Raw genomic sequence first — 8,205 nt, 5'->3', positions numbered from 1 at the left:
TATGGGCAACTGACGATAAATGAAACGGACAAAGTCATGGTCAGTATCTGCAGGTGATACTCATTCAAGGCCTTGTTCGTCATGTTTGCCCAGGGGCCTCATTAACTCTCGATAGAAAGCAGCAACATTGTCACCCAGGAAGCAATATTTAGCCTGTTGTACTTCTTTTGTTTCCTAGGTTTGTACAACATGGAAGATAGCAATTGATGTATGTTCCGCCATTTCAATATTCTGAGTCTGTGGGTGCCTAGTGTTGTCTGTAGTCTCGTAAAGGGGTGGGGGTAGCCACATTCCAGGTCTAATGAGAAGAGTCTTGTAGAGTAAACTTTGTAGTTTATCACAAAGAAAGCAAAGTAAATGTGGGTTCTGGAAATTTGAAATAAATACAGGTCTGACAGTATCTGTGGAGGGAGAAAATTCAGATTCTGGTATGACTCTTCTTCAGTTCTGAAGAAGACAGTTCTGGGGTTGATACTATCTCAAACTCATATGCAGCAGAAGCCTTTCTGATAAAAAGAAACTGAAAGGCTGTAAATCAGGCACAAAAATCAGAAGTTGCTGGAAAAGCTCAGCAGGTCTGGCAGCATCTCTGAAGAAAAAATCAGGTTTAATGTTTGGGGTCCGGTGACCCTTCCTCAGAACTGATGGTAGCTGGGAAAATGTTGGTTTATATGCAGAAAATAGGGAGGGGGTTGGGGAAGAGAGTAAATGAAAGCATAAATGAAAGAGCCCAAAGAGGGCCACAAACAGTGGTATAGACAAAGGAGTTGGTAACGCTCTGGCTAGGAGGGTGAATAGCTGTTAATGGGTACTGCGAGTGACTAACAATAGGTAGTGTGTAAGGGCAGGCTGTGTGATAACAAGACCTGGTGTGTGGGGTAGGGGGCTGGGACATGGGAAAGTTTAGGCCCTAAAATTATTTAACTTGATATTGAGCCTAGGGAGCTGCAGGGTCCCCAAGTGGAAAATGAGGTCTTGTTCTTCCAGCTTGCGCTGAGCTTCACTGGAATACTGCAGCAAGCCAAAGACAGAGATGTTGGCCAGGGAATAGGGTGGCGTGTTGAAGTGACAGGCACCTGGAAGCTCAGGGTCTTTTTTGCGAGCAGAACATAGATGTTCTGCGAAGCAGTCACCCAGCCTACGCTTCGTTTCCCCAATATAGAGGACACCACATTGTGAGCAGCGAATACAGTAGACTAGATTCTGGGAAGTGTAGGTGAAGTGTTGCTTCATCTGGAAGGTATGTTTGGGCCCTTGGATTCTGGGGAGGGAGGACGTGAATGGGCAGGTGTTACACCTTCTTAGGCTGTAAACTAATCTGGGAACTGTTTTATTCCTCAACATTGTCAGTCAAAAGGAGTTTGAAACAATGTCAGTGAGTGAGCTGATGGCACATTGATAATGTCACTGGTTCCCAGACTCAAGTTAGTGCTTTGGGGATTTGGATTCAAATCCCATTTCAGCTGCTGGAGGAAAATTCAAGGAAAGCTAATCTCAGTGTCTTCAATTGTCATAAACTGATCATGTGATTCACAAATGCCCTTTAGAGGAATTGAACCTGCTATCCATAGTTGGTCTGTCCTTTATCTGATTCCAGACTACATAACAATGTGGTTGATTCTTGAGCACCCTCTAAAATGCCCAAGAAAACTGTTCTGATGCTGGCTCCTGCTGGCCAACCCTACCTGGCCCTTGGGAAGGTACAGCATCAAACTGTGTGATGAAAGTATTGTACTGCAATACCTCCTTATCTTCCTTTGCATTAATTTATTGCAACTGCTTAGCTTGCTCGGCCTCATCAGAGGCAGTTCAGAGTCAACCACAAAGCTGCCTGAAGTTACTTGTACGCCAGACCAAGGTGAGGGTGGCAAATGACCTTCCCCCAGAGGGCGTGAGTGAACCAAATGTTTTTTCTCTGCAACAGTTCAGCAGCTTCACAGTTATCTTCACTGACATCGGCATTTCAATTTCAGATTTTCAAAAAAAATTGATTCAAATTCTCACATCATCATTGTGGGAGTATCACTCAAAGAACGATGAAGAAAGAGCACTGTAGCACAGGAACAGGCCCTGCAGCCTACTAGGACTGCACAGACACATGATGCTTTTCTAAAAACCTTTTGCCTCTACGCAGTCTCTATCCTTCTATTCCCTGTCACTCGTGTATCTGTCAAGGTGCCTGTTAAAATGTTATTGTATCCGGTTCTACCACCTCTACTGGCAGCGCATTCCAGGTACTTACCACCCTCTGTGTAAAAATCCGCCTCTCACATCTCCTATAAATTTTCTTCCTTTTACTTTAAAACTATGTCCCTAGTAATTTAATTTTCTACCCTGGGGAAAAGACTCTGAACGTTCATTCCATTCATGCTTCTCATAATTTTGTATCAGGTAACCCCTCAGCCGCCAATGTTCAACTGAAAACAAACCAAGTTATCCAATCTCTCCTCATAGATAAGAAGCTCCAAACCAGGCATCATCCTGATAAACCTATTCTGCACCCTCTTCAAAGCGTCCACATTCTTCTGACAGTGTGGCGACCAGAACTATGCACAATATTCCAAATGTGGCCTAAAAAAAGTTCCATACAGCTGCAACATGACTTGCCACTTTTTATACTTTTTACTCTGACCAGTGAAGGCAAGCATGCCATATGCCTTCTTGACCAACTTCTCCACTTGTGTTGCCACCTTCAGGGAACCGTGGATGTGTACACCTAGATCCCTCTGTATGTTAATGCTTCAAAGGATACTGCCATTTAATGTATACTTCCCTCCTACATTAACCTTCCAAAATGCAGCATCTTACATTTTTCCAGATTAAATTCCATTTGCTATTTCTCTGCCCAACCATATATCCAACTGTATCCTCTGGCAATCTTTCTCACTATCTGCAGCTCCCCCAGTCTTTGTGTCATCCACTAACGTACTAATGAGACCACCTCCAAATCATTTCTATACATTATCAACGACATGGGTTCCAGCACTGATCCCTGCGGGATGCCACTGGTCACAGATGTCCAGTCAGAAAAAAACTGTTCTACCACTACTCCCTTTCTTCTGTAACCAAGACAGTTCTATTTCCAGCTTATCAGCTCACCGTGGACCCGATACAAAAGCCAACACAAGGCACAGAACTTAAATATCTTCCAAGAACGCAAGAACATAAGAAACAGGAATAGGAGTAGGCCATTCAGCCCCTCAAGCCTGCTCCATCATTCCGTAAGATCACGGTTGATCCAACATTCCTCATGATCACTTCCCAGCCCATTCCCTGTAACCCTTGATTCCTACTAATCAAGAATCTATCTCAGCTTTAAATATACACAAGGAGTCTGCCCTGATACCTATCTGCGGCAAAGAGTTCCAAAGACTCACAACCCTCTGAGAGAAGACTATCTCAGTCTTAAAATTGCACCGTTAATTCTGAGACAATGCCCTCTGGTTCTAGACTCTCCCGATGAGGGGAAAATTCACTACTGGTGTGTACTCCTCACGCTGATGAAATCATCATGGACATGTGCCGAGCCACAGTGGGAAGCTTGCCTCATATGGTGAGAAGTGGAAGATCAGAAGGTTGTTTAGGCTGAAGGTGATCTCCATGTGTTATCCCCTCCTAACGGATGGTCTTTCTGACACATACCCTGTGACCCCATACTTAGGTGTAGGAAGGTCAAAAACTGGAGAAAAGGAAAACTCAGAGTAAGAAACCGTTCGCCACAGAAAAAAAATCCAATTACGTCAAAGTAAGATTTGTTTTGCCAAACCTCTGTTGGAAGGAGCTGGAGGAAGTGTCCATGTTTAGTTATGTTCCATGTGTTTCTGTATACTCACTTACTCGTTATTCAGGTTGTCTTTGAGGCTATTAAGAATATGGGACAATTCTCTGAAATCGCTTTGGATGATATATCACTTACAAATGGCATCTGTAAAGACAGTGGATATCCAGAGCCAACAGCTGAACCAAGACCCACAACTCCAATTCCTGGACCGAGTGAGTAAGAAGGAAACTCAGAGGTATACATGTATATAGGTAGATAGATACATAGACAGACAGAGATAAATCAATAGATATGCCGACAGACAGGTAAGCAAACAATGAGATCAAGGCTTCCATCCCTGACAGAGACAATGGGATTTGTAAATCTCTTGGATCAGTCCGGCCACCTGAGGGGAAAATCATAGAATCTCTACAGTGCAGAAATAAGACATTTGGCCAATCAAGTCTGCATCAACCCTTCAAAAAGCATCTCACCCAGACCCAGTGCCCACCCCGCATTTACCATGACTGACCCACCTAGCTTGCGCATACCTGAACACCTGTGGAGCACGCACATTCTCCCCGTGTCTGCATGGGTTTGCTCCGGTTTCCTCCCACAGTCCAAAGATGTGCAGGTTAGGTGGATTGGGGCCATGCTAAATTGCCCTGTGGTATAGCATAGAATCATAGATAGCATAGAATCCCAACAGGCCCTTCAGCCCAACAAGTCCAGACTGACCCTCGGAGAATCCCACCCAGACCCATCCCCCTATAACCCACCTAATCTTCACATCCCTGAACACTACAGGCAATTTAGCATGGCCAATCCACCTAGCCTGGACATCTTTGGACTGTGGGAGGAAACTGGAGCATCTGTAGGAAACCCACGCAGCCACTGGGAGAATGTGCAAACTTCACACGGGCAGTCACCTGAGGGTGGAATTCAACCCAGGTCCCTGGTGGTGCTGTGAGGCTAACTACTGTGACACCGCGCTGCCCAAAATGCCTCCTGCTGTTGGACCAACCAACCCTGGAAAAGATTCAGTGGCTGGCGTGGAGACAGATTGTTTAAAAGATCTACTTCAGTGCTGTGAGATTTTACCCCAGTTATAATTAAGAAAAGAAAGATCCTCTATCCCTCACCCCTCACATGTCCCCACTCTGCCGCCTTGTCCTCCTGATGCCCCTACTCACTTTTTGGTACCTCAGCCTTACTTCCACTCACCTGATGGCCCCCTCATGCTCCTCATTCCAGGAAGTGCCCTTCCAGTCAACCTTCATGCTCCACTAAACAACCCTTTGTGATGTCTCATGAACCCCCCTGCCAGGCTATGTTAATTCATGTTCAGCCTCATTTTGTATCGGGAATAAAAGCAATGAGTGCTATAGTGACAATAGGACGTGGAAAAAAAGTTTGTTTTTAAATTTTTTTCGTTGATAATTTTGTACTTTCTTCAAATAAACTCATTGTCACTGCAGCCCATTGAAAGTGTCAATCCTCCAAACATTTTATCTATCAATAGCTGAAACTGTAAGCACTTGATACCTCTTAATCTTGTGTAAATAAACATTGTACAATTGACAGCAGAGATGAACAGAGAACTGTCAATCAAACAAGGGCTCAGGCGTTTTAACAGGGAAATGGATGCAAGTAATGAGGCTTGGCTAAGAACAGCAGAAACATTATGTTTTAAAATGCTAGCCTGACTCCACGATAATAATGGAGGACTAGAAGTTTCCTATTCCTGCAACTGAGCCAACATAGTCAGGTGTGCCAAGTGCAGGTTTACGATCTGACCTACCAGTTCCCTTAAAAGGCCCTGATGGGCTTTGGAAACCCTGGGAATGGGATTAAAAATCCTGGAATTCAAAACCTTCTGCCATTTTCAAATTTAAACCTGACATGACAAAAGTCTAGGCCAGAGAGAGAGATATTTACAAAAGAACAAGTCCTTTTTGTTAACAAAATAACCACAGGAGTTCACTCAAACCAGCAATTTAGCCAAAGGGATCAAATGATTCCCAATCTGTGATAAATTAACAAATTTTAACCAGGCTCATTGCCAGCTGCAATTGCCCACAATCAGCTCCTGGGCTCAGGACCAGGGGAGAATTTATTCTGGATTCCCTGAGTACAGTCTGATTTTGTCTGAGATAAAAATATTGGTCATTAGATTATTTGTTTTTGCTCACAGTATGATCATTATTATTAATGTTTCATGGATTCAGTTTGAACTGTGCATTATTCCTCAGACTAATATAACAATGCAGTCAGTAACAGCAATCCACATGCAGCAATGATATAATTGGCCACTTACTCGAGTTTTTGGGTAGTGTTAGCTGAGGAGAGTGTGTCAGACTGGATACCAACGGCACTGGTCAATACCTTGTTCTCTCGTAGGTTGAATCAAGGAATATTTACTGTTCATCAAAACAGGCAAACTGAATCTCAGTTTGACGCTACATTAGAAGGCCAACTATCCTCAAACATATGATATTCAAGACCAAATTGAAGTGGAATCACAGCTTAGATATTTAGGCCCTAGAGTGAACCTCAAATTTTATAATCTACTGGCTCAAAAATAGCATGTATATCAACTGAGTTATAGTCATATCCAGGTTAAGTGCAGTCCCTGCCCTCCAAACATGAAAACAACATGGCAATGTAGTCTATTGATGGCTCCCAGCTGAGGCCACTTCCTGAATGTAGACTGCACTTCAACTTAAGCTAATGAACTAAAGCATATTGTGAAATATTATAACAGGTTGCTATATAAATGCACATTCCTGCTCTGCGTGAAGTGGTGGCTGACAGGTAGCAAACCCGTTCCCTTGGAGCCAGATACCCAGTGACAGTCAATACCTGCAGAAGAAGCTGGGACAGAACTGGATTGACTGAGTTGCCTGGTAACAATCTAACAAATTGGTTAGACATGACCTCCATCTGACAAAGCCGTGCTGACTATCCCTAATTAGCCCATGCTTTTTCAAGTGAGAGTTAATTCGCGTTTTCAGAACTTTTTTCCGATAGTTTCCCTACCACTGATGTGAGACTCACTGCTCTGTAATTTCCTGGTTCACCTCTACCACCCGTCTTTAACAAGTGGAACCACATTAGCCGTCCTCTGGCACTTCGCCCTGTGGCCAGAGAGGAATTAATGGTTTCAGAGATAGCAGGAACTGCAGATGCTGGAGAATCTGAGATAACAAGGTGTAGAGCAAAAATTACCCTTTTCTGAAGAAGGGTCTAGGCCCGAAACGTCAGCCTTCCTGCTCCTCTGATGCTGCTTGGCCTGCTGTGTTCATCCAGCTCTACACCTTGTTACCTCAGGAATTAATGGTAATGATGTTAAAGCAGACTCGATGGACCCAAAGGCCTTTTCTGCACTGTATGACTCTACAAATCTATGTTGAAAGCCAGAGATGAAATAGCTGCACTGTGATACTGTATACTATGCATTATTGAAAATATCTTCTCTTTACAGCTGACTGTGGAGGACCTTTGGAACTAAGGGAACCAAACACAACTTTCAGCTCAATGAATTACCCAAAAAACTACATGAATAATGCTTTTTGTAAGTCAGTTTCCTTTAGTAATATTTGAATTTGATTTTTGTTCTCTGTCCTAGTGATTTGAGAATAGATGCTCCATTTAAATGGCGTTAATGTTTTTTATTCTGCGTGCTCTCTTTTCCCTTCGCTGTTCTCATCATTTCCTTCCTGCTCAGACATTCGCTCTCTGCTCATGCTCAATCTAGCCATGCAGGAGGAGAATGGATAAGATTCTGATTGGAAGAGAACCCTCCTCCCACACCTTGATGTCCCCTCCCTGCACAAAACACCTCCCTGAGGATCTCATCAAACCCCAATTCACAAAGAATCATCATCTGCAGATCTGCCAAGAGATAGATTTGAACTTTCTCCATTTCCAGAATGTGGAGGTGCCGGTGTTGGACTGGGGTGGGCAAGGTCAGAAATCACACACCAGGTTATAGTCCAACAGGTTTATTTGAAAACACAAGTTTTCAGAGCCTCAGTCGTACCACATTGATGAGGATGTGGTAAACAAACCTAAGATGCTCTTAAATCTTTAATCAGTTAGAAGGGTTTAATTGATTAATATGTGTATGTAAATCGCCAAATTCCTTTGAAGTAATGGTCCTGAGAAAACTAAAGGTTTTATCAGTGTAAAGAAGAGATGACATTTTTGTGTGTGTGTGCGTGTGCGAGAAACTACGTGTGTGAGTGTGTGTGTGTGTGTGAGACTATGTGTATGAGTGAGTCTGTGTGAATGTTTGCATGTGTGAGAGCGTATAGTGTGTCCGCTGATCTGTTGTCGGAGCGAAACCATGCAGACACTACACACACACTGTGTCTCTCCCACACACACTCTCTCTATCACACACACACACTCTTTCCCACCCGCCCCACGTGCGCGCACACACA

The sequence above is a fragment of the Rhincodon typus genome, chromosome 11 (assembly GCF_021869965.1).
Source record: "Rhincodon typus isolate 14 chromosome 11, sRhiTyp1.1, whole genome shotgun sequence".
In the NCBI taxonomy this organism is placed as follows: domain Eukaryota; kingdom Metazoa; phylum Chordata; class Chondrichthyes; order Orectolobiformes; family Rhincodontidae; genus Rhincodon; species Rhincodon typus.
Note: the sequence above shows the minus strand (reverse complement) of the source record.